At 43.2% G+C, this 16,934-nt stretch overlaps 1 protein-coding gene across 1 annotated transcript in view; it reads left to right on the forward strand.

Annotated features, from left to right (window-relative positions):
• ntrk3b (neurotrophic tyrosine kinase, receptor, type 3b) overlaps positions 1-16,934 on the forward strand; it is a gene marked incomplete at both ends in the record, with an annotated part of 193,860 nt that overhangs the window by 141,852 nt on the left and 35,074 nt on the right. The gene's annotated exons all lie outside the window — the stretch shown is intronic.

Raw genomic sequence — 16,934 nt, forward strand, 5'->3', positions numbered from 1 at the left:
CTCTCACAACATGACATTTGGAGCGCAAATTGTCTGGCCTTTCAGAAGACCGGACTGTCTAGCTCGTCAGACAAAACAATCTCTCAGATAACTGCTCCATCCTCAATTATTAGACTTCTTTGAACTGAATGCTCCCTGCGCCGTGCTTGTCTGTCATCTGCAGGAGATAAGCACGGGGGGGGGTGCAGCTAGGTCAGCACGAGACCTTAAGAGATCTTACCAAAACACTAGGACATGGGGAAGTCACCTCCCTTCAGGTGTCCCCCGTGAGATCTTATTTTGGAAAACAATATGTAAAGTAGTCAATGGTTTGAATTGTGCCATGAATTTAAAAGATAATCTTACAAGTCAAGAGAGTCGCAGTTTGTCTTAGATTTGTCTTCAGTATCAGTGAATTACATCTCTCGTCTCTCGCGCAATGCCCGTCACCAACACGGCAGTTACCTTGGCTTGCTAGCTAGCTGCTCAGTAACTTAGCTATATTTATGCACAAATGTAGCGTTCTTCAACGGGATGTGTTTTATCCATCGACTCTTTTTGTCTGCTGGGAAAACATCCTGTAGATTCAAACGTAAAAAATGCTGTCTCTCGTCATCGACTACCATACATATTTTTTCGGCCAACAGGAAGTGACGGGACTTTGCCTCTTTAAACTAACTGTTTGCTAAACCACACCCCTGGAAAGTGATTATCCAATCACAGTAGCTCAGCAACCATAACTAGCCACAGGAGGCCTTTCAGACCAGATAAAACAAATGCTAGCGACATTTTTTACGTTAGCCGACCAAATTGATAACAGGCAGCTTTTCTCTCAGGTTTTCGAGTGGTGAATTCCAGCGTTAACACTGTGAACTGCATATGCGCCATGCAGGAACCGAAAGCTTACTTTAACAAACCAGGAAGGGGATCTGCGAAAGGTCAAGTGTTCTGCATATTTGTGATAACGACAGTCCAGGGGATTAGCATGCTGTGGTTAGAGTGGTAGTTATTTCAGAATGTGTAGTTGTGCATAAGTCGCTTTAGATGTGTTACATGAAACTCTCTCGACCAGCTTCTAAGCGAACCATTCCATGCAACTTACAAATGAGGATGATGCATAAAGGTGGAGGGCGGGGGGCAAACATGAATTAAATATATCTTTCTTGAGGATGCAGCCAAAGTGCATAGTTCATCAATCGTGCAGCAAGGAGAGGCAGTGCTACAGTAGCACCATCAGTATGTAATCCTCTCTTAGCATGTGGTGCATGTGGTGCTACTGTGTTCCTCAGCTAGCCAGCGCCTCTCGTTGCCCCCCCCCATAGTCTTAATCCTTCCTCCGCCTGTTGTGTTTCTGCTCCACCAGGGACCATTCGTGCCAATTCCACTCGTCGAGCTTCATAATTAGTGACAATTGTAAAAGTAATTTACAAACTCCGGCGATGCCGTAGAGCAAATGGTGCCAACTAACTGGAGATGCTATTGTGGGCAGAAACGTGGAAAAAAAGCGGCATCCGACCCCCGTTACAGTGAGAGGAGGAGGGCCAGGGAGTCATCCTCTGAGTGTCGGGGAGAATTGTCCGGGGAGAAGAGGGGAGGCGATGCACATTGTTGGGCCGGGCATGTCACTGTGTTGCAGATAATTCCCACAATGCAAGAACAAGTATCGTGAGCAGGGCAACAACATTTTAATTTGCATCGAAGGCTATTAGCTGACACTCTTATTTAGAGTCACTGCAACTCCAGCAATAGAATACGGCTCAACTACTACATCATCGGTAATACAAACCAACTCAAGTTAGGATTTTTTGGCAACTAAACATTTGTCATGTCAACTGAAATTAAAAGGCCGTGTGCATCGTAAAAGGGCATCCCAGCTACTGCAACTGAAATGCTGGACATCGACACAAACAGATGGGGTAACTGGTTGAAAGTCTTCCCTGCACACACAGGAGCTTATCAGCTGAAATGTAAGATAAAGAAACCGCAGCAGACCTTGCTGCTTTAGCTGGTTCTCAGCCCAGTGAGATGATTTATGGTGTGAAAATTTGCTTTTTTTTCATCATGGACTAATTAATATCTGCAGTCTGCAGGTTCCTTCCTTTTAATTAATCAAGTAAAACAGCCTGGAAAGAATCATTTAGCTTAAAGGTTCAACATTTTGACCATTAGACTTGTTTTAAGTCTCCAGCAGGAGGTCAGGAACTGAGGTGAAACACTTTCAAACCCCACTGCTGTGTAATACTAATTTAAACAAACTGGATACATTTAAGGTGCTAAATGTGAAATTAGAAGGATATTGCATTCACACGGCTCTCAGCATGGAGGCAACTGAGCCGCCGGTTCTAACGGCACTAACAGTGCCAGCACGGTGGAACTGGAGGGTGGCAGTGGTGATCTGTTGGTCCACCCTTTTGGTCCAGACTGAAACATCTCGAAAATTATTGGATGAATTGCTGTGAAATGTTGTGCCGACATTGTGCAGATTACCTAACTTTTCTATCAGGTCAATGTTTTACATTGACCAATACTTTTGTTTTAACTCAAGATTTTCCCGTCAGTTGTGCTTTGTGTTTAGTGCTACTTGTTAACTTGTTAAGAGGTGTAACAGATGTAATGTTTACCACACAAGAATTACGACCATTAAAATCAGCATGTCATTATGAGCCTGTTAGCATGATGACATTAGCATTTAGCTGTGTCGAATGAATCGCAGTTTTGTTTAATGCTACTGGTGGGCCACATTGTCTGACGTTTTAGAAATCTGCCTCGTGTGGCGTTAAGGATACATCTGATTGGTTGATCTCTTTTCAACTCTATGCTTGTTTTTTCACAGTTGTGAGGCATTGAACACAGCAGCCCCTTACTCTAACTTTCACCTTTTTCACACTGTCCACATATTCCCTGCCTCTAGCCCAACTTTCCATCCTCTGTTTGGGATTTAAACTGACAATCTTTCATTAATGTACTAGCCTGCATAACGTCTAAGTTCCTGAGTTTCAGGATACTCCCCCCCCCCCCCCCCCCTTCATTTCATAAATTAAGATCTAAAAGACTGCTGGCATGTGGGAACGTGTACTGTAGAGATAACGTGGACATATTAAATTCGGTTATATCTGTGTTTTAGAAGAGAACATCTCAAAGAGGCTCGTTATTTGAAGTCAAGGCCCCGCTGTCTCATCACGAGTGCTGTAATTGTTGAACGCTTCAATGCTTCCAGGTTTCCTGAAAAAGAACCAGCAATCTGCAGACTAATCCAGTGTAAGCAGCAGGGAGCACACTGGTTAATGGTACAGTCTGCCCTTTTATTGAAACCTCTGATCTGCACCCTATGTTCACCCCCCCCCCCCCCCCTCTTCTCTGGGATTAAAAACAGGAGGTGTATTCCCATTCTGTCAGTCACAGCCACTCTGCCTCCTAGGCCTCAGCCTCTATCAGTGTAAACAGAAGACGGGAAGCAGTGTTTGCTGTTTTCTCCTGTCTTAAAACGCCTTTTAGTTCTTCTTCGATCGCGGGCGCTGGAATAGTAATTGCTATCACTTATGAAACAAGATGACAAGCACTGCCAACAGCTTAGCAATGCAAATACAACAGAAGAAAGAGAAGTGTGTGGAGGGGTAGAGGTCTACGAAGGTGGGTTGGTGCCGTTTACTTGAGCTGTGTTTAAATGATATTGGAAGGGCCCTGATATTTGTTATGTCAGAGAGAGGGTTTTATTTACATATATATATTCTTTTAAAGTGGAAAGCCACAGGATCCATTTTGTGCCCATTGTTTTTTCCCCGCTCTATTTCAGAGACACTTTTAATGGAAGCTGCCTTTTCAAATTTGCAACATCGATTATTGCCAGACACAAGGAGGAAGACAGTTTAATACAGTAGTTTATTCTTAGACGTACTGCATTTAAGTGCACATGTTGAAGCCTAACTGCCCTGTCGCGTCTATTTTTTGCAACTACACGCCACGTTGAACGAAATGTCTTTATTAACCCCTCCAGGAGAGAGGGGAGAGCCAGCCCTACTGGGAGCTAAAGTCTGGCCTTGCTGGCTCACACTAAGTGGTGGCAGCCAAAGCATTGATGGCAGGACGCTGGTTATTCAAACGGCATACTGAACGAGTGAAATGAAGGAACTGGATGGCTCCTCTTCCCTCTTGAAAGCTGTGGAAGTGGATAAGCCTCTGGTGTTATTCACAGGCTCCCTCTGACATCTTCTGTTGATGTTTATTTAAATGGCGCTCAGATCGGTGTGGAAATCGGCCCATTGCGAATGCCCAGCAGGACGCAAAACAGCTGGGCTTTGGAAGGGAAACTGAGAGATAGAAATATATCTGAAAGGACAGAGGAAGAAAAAAAAGGGAAGGAGAGAGAGAAAACTTGAGGGTTTTATGTAAAGGAAGGGATTTTGTGTGAAATGTATTTTGTGTAATGAGGTGCCCCAATTCTGCTCTTTGAAATAGCGTTACCTGGAGCTGGAAAATAAAAATCTCTCCTCTTGCCTGTCCCCCATGGAGCTGGCTGTTCTCGGCTTACACTGGGCCCCATCCTCCATTTCACAAAAAAAAACACTCAAGCTCTGTATTTTCTTAGATTTATTCTTCAGGCCGGTCGTCAGGAGAGGGTGTCATTTCAGAGCTCCTGCTGGGAGATTGCTCTTTCTTCTAGGGACACCCTGACACAGAGCGTTAATAATGTAGCTTGCCTCTCATAGCACTCGCACAAACACAGCCATCGACCCCGTTGGCCATCAACAGAAATGTCCATCCGCTGAATAAACTGCTATTTTCTGCCGTGCTTGTCGGCGTAATTCTGCAGACGTTGTGGGGTTGTTTGCCTCTGTGTGGAGGGCGCCTGACACCCATTTCGGCTCTAACAACATGGGAACACTGTTTTCTCAGTGTGATGAGCTTCATTTGACAGTCCCCCTGCCTCAGCATCCTCCGTATCCATGCCCATTTACAGCCAGCTCATTCACTTTATTGCCATTCGCTGATCGCAGCACTTTGAAGTGTTTGCTAAGGGAGGGTTGGGGAGGGTTGGGGGGGGGCAGGGGAAGTTTAATTGGCTGCATTAGTTAGTTTGCTTCTCCTCTTCTTTCTCGGTGCCCCCCAGTCACAGTGAGAAGGATTAGGCGACCTACATTTTAGTTTTTTGCGCCCCCTCCTACTAGTCTTCCTCATGTTGTGTTTCGATTACTTTGAAGAATCCCTGATCATCACAACCAGCTCCTCTCAAAATGAGTCTGTCTTCGAGCTCAAGTCCACAGTCCCCTGCATCTACATTGCCATGGACTGCAGGGAAAGTTAAATTTAGCATTCATCCCTATGCACATGACACTGATTGACAAGGCGCTGTGGGTAACGCTGCGTTTTGTTTCGCGACGCGTCGCCCACAGCAGTCGCCCTCGGAGAAGTTGTGATGTTTGTTTTGTTTGAAATGCCTATACACTCTTGTACATTCAGCGTGACATCTCCTGCATACGTTTGGGCTGCAAGAAGCTTTCATGTGGAGAAAGACAGTCGAATCAATCATTTTTAAGGGCTTTGTATTTTTGAGAAACAAACGGTTGATCGGCCCCAGAATGATTACATTGTTTTTACAACACATTTTTGTTTTTTACTGCTTTCATTTCTGTACTAGAGCCTTGAGGGAAATGTGCTGTGTAAATAAAATGTATTAAAGAAATAGCACAGACTAAAAATATTTGAAGTCACGTTTGTAAGGTTTCTAATCCTGGCCATGCATTAAGGTGTAGAGTTTCCATTCAATTTATTTTCGAGCCAATTGCAAAAGTATGTAATTAATACTTTACCCTCTTAATTTACCCTTTGCTGAGTCCCGCTCCTCAAACACACTGTTGGTGCCCCTTCCATCTGGCAGGAGGCTGCGGTCCATCAGGACCCAGACCTCTCGCCACATGAACAGTTTTTTTCCCATCTGCAGTTGGGTTCATCAATAAAGCCCGGGACCCCCACAGACTCTGTCCTCCCCCAGGACAATTTACCACCGATACACTCCCCTGCACATCCCTTCATATTTCAATACACTTGGCACTTTTACATTACACTTGTTTAAAGTACTGTTATCTGTCTGTGCACTTTATTTAATATTTTATTGTAGTTTTTTCTTTTTGCACTGTGTTGACTGTTTAATGTTATGCACAATCTACCGTGTAAAATTCCTTGTGTATGCAATATACTTGTGATTCATAACGTCGCCTCAGCTAGCTCTGACCGAAGTCATATTGTTGACCCTTCAGTCGGCTTCTCTCTGAAACGGCTTTTTAGTTTCTTCAGAGGGCAGTTAGTGACAGTGTGGGCTCCATGGTAGCCTTGACAGCTTGACGGAGTAGCATCAGGGTTTTGGGGTTTAGCTAAGGGTCAATTGCAGTTTGTCACACATGTACCCTTCATGGTGCTGTAAACACCCATTTAACAACTTAGAAAATGATACACACTAAAAAGAGTATCCTAAGAACAGCACATAGTGCTTGATCCAAATTGTACCAGCTATGTATTCTATTTGAGGCATTATGTGAACTCTTACCCGAAGAAGAAGAGTCCTCATCCTTTTTCTGAGCGGAGCAGGAAATGGTTCAGGTTCAAACGAATGGAGGTTGATGTTTCAGCTAACCTTGGCTATGCGCCCTGCATGGCTGCCCCTGTAAGCCATCAGTCTGGTTGGAGTCTGACTGAAATATTAAGGAGCCCGTCTGCTCGCCCGCTGTAGCACGGAGCAACCAGAGTGCACGGTGCCGTATAGGTCATGTAGGTACAGTAGTTATGTAATGGATGGAGGCCCGAGTGAAACAAGAGCGGAAGACAATTCTCAATTGAATTGACGCTCATATCGTTATCAGTCCTGTGATAGATCTATCCATCCCTCTACACATTCATTACCTGCCTGTGGTGCATTATATTTGTTGCTTGTAGAAGTTTGAGGGTATAAATACATCCTGTCGCAGGATCGCAGCATCGCAGCGGCAAAAACAACGTGGACGTCACCTCGCCCTGCTGTAGATCACCTTACAGCACACCAGACTCCATAAGTTCTTGGATGATGGGTGGCCTGTAGTACAGCAGCCAAGTCATATGAACACATTTCGGGAACACCTCAGCATCCCTTAGTATTACGCTCATATTTCTACACCTGGTGGTTTCACTCCAATGCCATCATTTGGTGCCATCGCTGGAAGTAGTGTGTCCGTTATGTAGCAAGGTGAAAGCGTAAGGAGGTCGTGATGAGAGAGGAGGTGTGCAAAGGTTAAATTGTGTCATGGGCCTTGGTAAGATGTGTATTTAGCGTGACATGATGTAGGTTTTATTGGGGGGAGACATATTCAGAGGGGGATCTGGGGGTCCTCACCCAGCAATATTTGAGCATCATTTCATATTGAAGAAATTTGATTTTTGCCTTTTTTTTAATAAAGAAAAACACAACATTTAGCCGCTGGCTGACCATTCCAAGTATAAGACTATAATGGAATATAATGCACTAAGGCTATCAGTAAATCTGTCTTGCTTTCAAGTATGCATACTTATCTCTTTAATGTTATATCTGCTGAGTTAACACACATGTAGGCATGATTTACTCTTCCTTCATATTTCGTTTTTTGTTAGTTACCTCTTTAAATGTATAATCTATTCACGTAAATTATACATTAACTCATTTTTACTTAATGTATAGACCCCTGGACTTTAATAACTAATTTATGTTTCAGAAATATTCCTGCTGAGGTTCAAAACTTTCTGCACATTTAGAACCTTTGCCACATATCTGTGTTCCCTTAAGAAGTTGTAATATTTGGAGGAATTAAAATCCGGACAGGGCAGGCTTTATGCAAGCAGGAGGCCAAACATCAGGTGCTCAAGCCCACTCAGAGGTCTATCTATGAATTTCCCAGCAATTCATCATTTTACCATCCAGATTGGAAGTGTGGGAGGAAATCGATAAGAGCCCTCAGAGTACCGAGAGTAAACCCACGCTGGCACAGGCGAAAAACTCCACACAGCGACAAGAGGCAAGGTTCTGTGTTAGCCTGACCTTGGTGCTGCGAGGCCACAGTGTTTAACCACTGAGCCACTGTGCGGCCCTACAGACTTCTGATGGTGGACTTTGCTGCATTGCTTCAAACCTCCTTCTCATGCAGCTGCATGTCATGCTTTATGGGGGGAGTGCGATAAGAATGAAAGTAGAAAAGCCATTACCTGGAGCTCTTTAATTAATCTGGGCTTGCAGAGACTGGATAATGACTGCGTCCAGACCTGGGTGCTGGAATATTATCACAGACTTCAACACACGTCTACCGCAGAACTTCTTCTGCAGGTCTTTCAGTGAAGCCTTGCACACATCACCTCCTGGCAAAATCCCTCAGTCGTCTGGTTTAGCAATGTCTTAATGTGGGAGTCCCACTCCCCCTGGAGTAGACTCACAACCAGAGGCAGAAGAAGCTGCAGACTCTGTAGATGTTTATCTTCTTTGGATACGACACTTATTTGTGGTTCTTCCATTTCCTCTACGATCAAACTAGCCTCCAGTCCTCTAGTAGTATCTGGTGTGAGATCTGATCCTCAAACTATGGGCTGCTGCTGAGTGATAGATTTTAGAATCCCAATGTGATGTCACACATTCACAAATATTGTACACACTTGTAGCTAAATTTATCAAATAAATGTAGTGTAGTAAAATATGCAATATATCCCTCTGAAATATAGTGGACGAGAAGTATAAAGTACTTGAGTATATTTAGTTTATTTTCACCATTTCTTCTTCTTCTTCTTCTTCTTCTTCTCCTTCTCCTCCTCCTCCTCCTCCTCCTCCTCCTACTCCTCCTCCTCCACCTCCCAGGCTCACAATTCTGTTCAGTAGAGAACCCTCCGATGGAGGGAGGCAGTTGTGGGAGAACTGAGGCAGCAACCAAGGCCCCTGGGGCTAGAAACAAGAAAAGAGCAAGACGGAAAACGCAGAGACAGAAAGAGAGAATTGAGAGAGATGAAATAAGTGATGGGAGTCTTTTTAAAACTGCTTTTAAGTGACGTATAAAGAGCAGTTGCTCAAGTAAAACATGCCGATAGAGGAATTTAGGTTTTGATCAATTGATGTTGCTGTCATTCTGGAGCATTTTATCTTCTAATCATTATCGGTAAGATTGCTAGTATTTTGATTCACTTTGAAAACAGCCTGACAACAAAGGCCATTGAATTGAAATAAAGTAATCTAGGCAACAGTGGAGAGAAAATGAAGGAAAGTGACTGCATGAGAGATGGGGAACAAGAGAGCTGATCGATTGATAACCCACGGTGCGTCAGTGATTTGATAGTGTTTCTGTGTGTGACTGAGTCTGGATGAATGCCTGAATGCACCCAAGAGCAGAGAAAGTGGTTAATAATGACCTTAATGTGCTGCCTCCAATTATCTCGTCAACTACTTAATGGATTGCCATGAAGTTTGGTACAGATGATGAATCCTAAAGTTTTTGTGAAACCATGACATTTGTTACAGATATTCACATTTCCCTCAGAATGAGTTGCGGAAACCCTACATTTTCATCTAGCGCTAGCATGCAGTCCAACTTTCATTGTCGTATGAAGCCAACTGACTTGATCCAATTTTCTTCGAGTGCCACCATGAGTTTGACAGTTTGGGTTTTGAGTGAAACCGTTACATGGATTACCATGGAATTTGGTAGGAATATTCAATGGCCCCAGCAAATGAACTGAATGAAGTGCTAATAAGCAAGCGCGAAACTAAGACGGAGAACAAGCTAAACGTCACCACCTACACATCAGCATGTTAGAATCATTATAGTGAGCATGTTAGACTGCTGTATGGGTTCCACATTACAATACAGTACGGGGTGAACTGTCCCACACGTCCAATCACATATGTGCAGACAAACTGGTTTGGGTCTATGGATTTCCAGCCACCTTTTTATGTACTCAGCTACACAGCATTCATGTTCCATGTGCAGACTGTGAACATGTTTTTTTTCTCTTGCGAGCACAATGTAGTAGATGTCTCTAGCTGATACATATTTATGGAAGGGGAATTATTCAGGTTCAAGCTGCCTTTGAAATCAATTTGATGATATATGTCTGTCAAGTAAACCCCCTCCCAAATGTTCACTACATTTTACCAAAATCTATTACATTGAGGAAATATATTATCGGCCCATCTGACTTATAATTTACCTGTCTGCCCCCCCCCCCCCAACACACACACACACACACACACACACACACACACACACACACACACTTAAACACTTGTTTCATCCCAGTGGAATTGTGGGACACATTAGCATGCGGAGGCTTCAGCCGCAGCACTGATGTGCACAGTCATCAAGCCGTTTTGTGGGCTGCAGTGGCTGAATGTAGCACTCCTTTGTGATTTCCATGCAAACTCCGCCAGATGCTCGACGCTGGGGAATCGTTTCATATTCTAATGCCACGACAAGAAATATAACCGTGGAGTGTGCGGCTGCTGCTGTGCATATGTTTGTACTGTGTGTGTGTATGTACGGGTGTGTGTTTGCATGCGCTGTTGCCTTGAGTGCTGAGTTTATGATGCAAAGTAGTTTCCGTAACAACGCCGCCACAAGCTTTTCATTTGGCCCTTTCTGATTACATTTCCGCGAGAGAAGAATGAAACTCCAAGCATAGCGGAGACTCGCATGGCTCCGGATATATTCACATATTACTGTATGTTTTGTTTTTCAATTTGTGCTCGGGCACATAACAGGTAATAAAGCGTGGGTCCCAGTTTTTGGTAAAGATTCTGACTCTTGTCGTGGTCGTAAATCAAGAGCAGATCTGTCTGTCGGGTGATGTCATTTTCCATCACTTTTCAGACTTGTGTAAAATGACTTTGTCTGTCTTCAGGGAGCTCACAGAGAAATGTGTTGTCAAAGATACAAAAGCTGATAGGGCACAGTAAGAACAGAGTCGGAATATCAATCTCCCTGTTTTTGTTGCATTATCATTCTGAGCATCAAGACCACAGATACACAGCGACGCGAACTGTAATTTGCTCAGTGCTGTGTCATTGCAGATAATGTTTGGCGCGGTGCAGACGCCTCGTTTTAGAGGACGTACGAGTGGCTCCACATGCAATGACTGATAGGTTTACAGCAGATTTCAGACACATGTTTATTTCTGTCTCGACTCGGCCGTCCTTCCCCTCACTGTCCGCCGTTGTTTATACCACAATAAAGAGAGAGCACATTGAGCTGTGCGGGGCGGCCATAAATTGTCGATAGCCCACATTGCAGAGCACCATAAATATCAGCTGTCCCGGCTCTCAATATTTGCCACAGTTGGGTCACCGTCAAGTGGAGTGGACGCAGCAGGCGGTCCAAGGGGTGCTTCAACCGCGCGGAGGCTGCTTTTTGGATGTCGCCGGTGTTCACGGCTGTCACATGTTCACCGTGCTCGTCTGCGAGTGGGAGGTAGAGTGAACTGGTTGAGGCCATTTAGCAGAAGAGCCTATTACATGTCTCCTTCTGTTGTCTTAGCTGTGCATTTTGTGTTAAACGTTTGTTTGGCAGTGTTGTGTTTTGGTGGCCAGTGTTAAAGGGACAGTTCACCCTAAACTCAAAAGTACATGCGTTTTCTCTTACCTGCAGTGCTATTCATCAATCTAGATTGTTTTGGTGTGAGTTGCCTAGTTTTGGAGATATCGGAGGTTGTGAGTAGTTTAATGCAGGAACTTGTTTTTTTTTTTGTAGCTTCAAGCACAACAAATCAAGCGCTATCTAGTCCCAATGTATTGGAGAGAAGGCGGACATCTCTACGGACAATATCTCCAATGCTCTGCAACTCACACCGAAACAATCTAGATTGATGAATAGCTACAGGTGATTTTGGATGTATTTAAGATGTTACACAAGACATTGGCTGCTTTCATTTACAGCTATATTTCATTGATTAACCTGCACTGATTGGAAAAATACCATCTCTGGTAGTTTCATGAAAGAAGGTTTAAGCCTTATGACAGTTGGTTGATATTGTGTTACCTTCTTCACAGGCATGATGGTTGCCTTAATGCCTTAGTTGTCTATGCTTCCCACGTATGGACTTAATTTGTTTCAAATCCATCGTTCGAAGCGTGGCCTTGCCTCAGTAAGTTATCCTTCCTGTGTTCTCTTCTTCATTTTACATGTCCTCAAGTTAATTCCAGTCCTAATTAACTACCTTTGAAAGGAATCTGTGCAATAATTACCACAAGGAGGTGGAACAGAAACAATCACACTTCGCACAGTTTATTCCCCACCACAGGGAAAAGTCTACAGAGTCACCCGCTGGCTTTTTTTAATTATTATTATTTCTGTCCTGAGAATCACCTTCAGCACTCTCACTTTAGAAGCAGAGACACAGACAATCAAAGGGCCCCACAGATGAACACCCCTGCCGAGTTTTAGTCTGGTGTTGTATATTTGCACCAATAATTATTATAATAAAACATACTGTGCAAAGAGAAATGAGAGCGCTGTGATGAATTAACCCAGAGGCTGTTGGGAAAAGATAGCTCCCCCAGCAGAGAACGAGGAGGAAGTGTCCTCACCATATATTATGGTCCAAAAAGACTGAAGCTGCGTCCGTTTCATAGATATTTAAAGGATGAAATAAATCGTATAAAATCTTTGACATTTTCAGCCACAGGATTAATGGTACTTTTGTGTGACACATGATACGGCACACACACACACACACACATGAAAACACTTTCAACGGCTCCCCCCTGCTACCATGTGACAGTGAGTATGAGGTTCCATGAGGTGCTCCCCATACAATGGTAGAACATAGCTCAGCGTATGGATGTTTCAGGCGACATGAAAAGGTTTTCTTTCACATTTGCAGGTAATTTATTTAGCACTCATGTTATTATGCTCACAAGGTGACAAAGCCTGGAGATAAAAGTGGGCTTGTGTCTGAATGGTGGCTAGTTCAAAGGTTTGCATGCTTTTTTCATTCACCACTGAGGCCCGGTCCACAGATGGACCCGCTGGCCCGGCACTCTGACAATACCTTAATGAACGAGTCCATTTTGAAAACCCAGGAGAGGCAGGCGCCTCTGTCTCTGCTCCTGTAGAGTAAATTAGATTGACTTTTAAACTCAGAGAAACAGATGATGCAAATGTCAACCTTGATCAATTGATTTGGCTGAATTAGCTAATGCACCTGCGAGCCGCACCTCGCATGAACATAAAGCATTTGCTGCACCGCCGCAAGCAGAGATTGAAGAACGCTGCGCGGATGACCGTTGAGTAATGCCGACTGGAGTGACACGTCTTTTGGAAAATAACGGATGACTTTCATCTGGAGAGACGTATTTGCCGCGGAGAAGTAAAAGGATGTATGCAGGGGAAACGTATCTGCTGGCAAAGCGCAGAAGGATGTGAGCAATGAGATTTAACTAACCTTCAAGCGACGGCCCGCCGCTGTGATCTAGGATGTTCCCCGGGAATCCCTGAACAAACTTACTCCGAACATATTAAATGAATGATTTTTTTATTTTTATTTTTTTTGCCAGTGGCAGCGTGTCCCTTTGACGATCAATTGTATTCTTGCCAACTTGTGTGTGAGATGCAGCTGGGGAGCCATTCTCATGTTTCTGATATTAATCATGGTATTGAGTTATTTAGAATATCTGACTTTAATGTTTGTGTTCAATACAGTCTAGAAGGTTTGACATGTTGCTTAATAATGCGCTGGATTCACTGTTCTTACTGAGAGTCAGATGACAAAATTGAGAGCACGTCTGTATAAACATGAAGCTTCTACCAGCGGCCGACTAACTAACATTCCTGCACTCCAGAAAATCTTATAGGAGGGCGGGTCGGATGTAGAAAACATTTTGTATTTTGTCCTGGACAATGAAACGTGTTTCACAATTATTGACACCCAAAAGATAGCAACGCATGTATAATAACATGAAAGGGCACATAGCATCTAAGAGCTGCAGACACTATGCTGCATTCAAAGTCGTGTCCAGCCTGCTCTCTCCAACTTTTTACAACAAACCTGCTTTTGTCTGTATATTGCAGCAAACCTGCAATATACAGTTCATTGTTCAGTTGTTTCAGGTGCAATAAAAACAAAGTTGTGCTTTGAAGTCATTTAAGTTAGCACTGACAGTAGAAATGTTGATGACCTTTATGATTGGAACATAAAAATGTAATCCTGGCACAGCACAGAGAGTGGTATCGATCCTCTCATCTGAATATTGGCAAGAAAGCAAATAATTCCCAAAATGTTCAATCGAAACGGCCTGCTTTATATTAATAAACTGGTAGAAGTTTTGATGACAGGAGACAAATGGACTTCACTAAATGTTAGAATGTGTAATAACTTTACATATTTATCTTCACATGTCTTATGTCGTAAGACTGTTGCAACTTGAGAAACAGAAAAGTTTGAGCCGAAGAACCATCCGAAGTCTTTAGCCAAGGTTTGAATTAGACCCAGTGGCCATTCGTGGTGCATGGCTGAATTTACCTGCCGTATGAACTATATTACTGCAAAAAAAAAAGGTGTGAAAAGGTACGAGAGATGAAAAGACTGGAAAAATAGCCAAAAGTTGGCTCATTTCATTTTCCAGTTCTCCTGAATAGATCAAAGTTGGCTTAATAGAGAGGAACTTTATTCTCAGATAGACGGTTCGGGGGAAAACGTGCACTTCCTGTTCCAATTCCATTCTGTGCACAGAAGATAAAAAAAACCTCTCAGCGGCCGTTGGGCCCTTTCATCACTCAGGTAACATAAATGCAATTTTTTGGGGGGATGTTCTGAAGTCAAGAAGTACAATTTCCTCTTCACTCCTCAGAAAACCTTCATCTCCCAAAGAATCTAGTGGGAGGGCGGGTAGTTTAGAGTGCAGCCGTTTGGAGGGAGGGAGGCCAGGCGTTCCCAGAGGCCTCATCGATCTGGCACTGGAGTCCGACCAGATGGGTTTTCATTCCAATTCATATTGTATTAAATTGCAGAGCATAATTCTAGGATCATTTTTGAGGTATCTTTTCACATTTTTTAAAGATTTCTCCCTTTGACTCAGCCCAACTTTCTCCGTAATGATTGTTTTTCAAGTGTAGTGGTGCTTGAACCATTATACTTCGTATCTCTTTCTGTCCGTGCTGTGTCGAGGAGAGTCAGAGCCATCGGCAGAGATTTAGTGCCGTAGCGGACCACTTGTCCCCAGTGGTTGGGTAGATATAGTTCCCACAGTGAAGGCCTGTGCTCTGCTGTGCACATCCCTCCAATAAAGCGGGTGCTCAGCTATGAAAACCCTGCATAAGAGCAAATGTGGTAAATAAATTTATGCTCACATGTCTCACTTCATCGCACCCCGCCTCCCCTGCGGCTCAGGGTCTATAATTTGATATGACTGGGTCTTGATTACTATTTACTGTGTTGTCAAGGTGAGCAAGAGACTCAACTTTGTGGGTAAACAGATTGACTGTCACAGCTTCAATGAATCAGCTGCTGTTGACTTTATATCCACTTGCCGTTTCTTTCCTCCCTCCACCGCCGAAGATGCGGTTGTCGGAGCTGTGTGTTTCTTTAGGAACAGCAGCGACAGAACGGGGAAACGGGATCACACTAGCTGACAGTAAATCATGTCTTTGAATTTTGATGAAAGAAAGGACATTGGGGTTGGTTGACAGGAATGTGTTGTATGACACCATGAATTCAACCAGCACAGAGAGTGCCAATGCTCAAAGTGCAGCCCGTGGGCCAATGACAGCGCTCAGGAAAAGATGTTGTGCTGCCCCCGAATGTGACATGAAATGCTTGTGTTATTTTCCAATTATCCGTGGTCCGTTTCAATACTTTCACTTTCAAATCCTAGATTTAATTTGCTACTCGGCTACTGCATCAAACCACGGCCCCCCTAACAAGCGTCTGTTAGGAGGGGCAACTTCTAGAAAGCACATCACAAGTGTCACAGGAATAACATGTTGTCATCAGTCCTATTGCTGTGCATTTTGCCTGAGCGGCTCTCGATCATATACTGGCTCCCTGAATTGATGCTCAGTCATTAACACTTTGAGAACTCCTGCTTTACATGCAAACAGATATTTTGATTTAGTATCTAATTGTGTATGCGTAAAGAAGAAAGAATGGATGAAAGGATGTATTGATGAATCAATTTATAAACTGGGCCTGCAACTAATGGTCATTACTGATCAATCTGCCGTTTGATCAGTAATGACGATAATCATTAGTTGCAATCTAATCCAACCTGTCCAAAAATTATGGAAACTTTCCATTACAATCTTCCAGATCCTAAGGTGACAAAGTGCCTGTTTTATTGGACATGCAGTCCAATAAAGTCCAAATCCCAAAGATTTGACAAGCTGGAACCAGAAACATCTTTGCATGAAAGTATAGTTGCAGGTATCCTAATAATTATATTAATTCATATTTTCATGCAATCAAATTTGACATGCGGTTGACATTCCGCTTGACAATGTTTTTGCTGTCTGTCAATTAATTCTAGACAACAGTACACTTAATAATACTTTTTTATTTCATTTTGTTGTGGTTTTTGTGGAGGAAACTACTGTAGATTTGAGTTCATAGGCGTAGATTCAAATAGAAACAGTCTTTTCGAACCAAGCACACTGAGCATTAACTAAACACCTTTTCTCGTTCACATTTACAGCCACTGCTGTAGCTCATGTACACTGGCCTGTGGCGGAACGGTTACCAATATGTCATATTTAAGCTGACTATCAGTCAAAGCTTTCCTCCAGACATGTTTAAAGACGTAAAATACCCTGCTTTAAATAATGCCTGGTGGGGTTTTTTCCCACAAACTTCACTTACCTTATTACTAATTATTGAAATTCCATCAACTCCTTTCCCTTCATTAAAATATCCAAAATCTATAAATGTGCACCAATTTTGTCATTTAAAAAAGAACACACAAGAAAATTACAAAAGAAAACAAGATGTTTCCA

This window comes from Pholis gunnellus (assembly GCF_910591455.1).
Source record: "Pholis gunnellus genome assembly, chromosome: 1".
Lineage (NCBI taxonomy): Eukaryota > Metazoa > Chordata > Actinopteri > Perciformes > Pholidae > Pholis > Pholis gunnellus.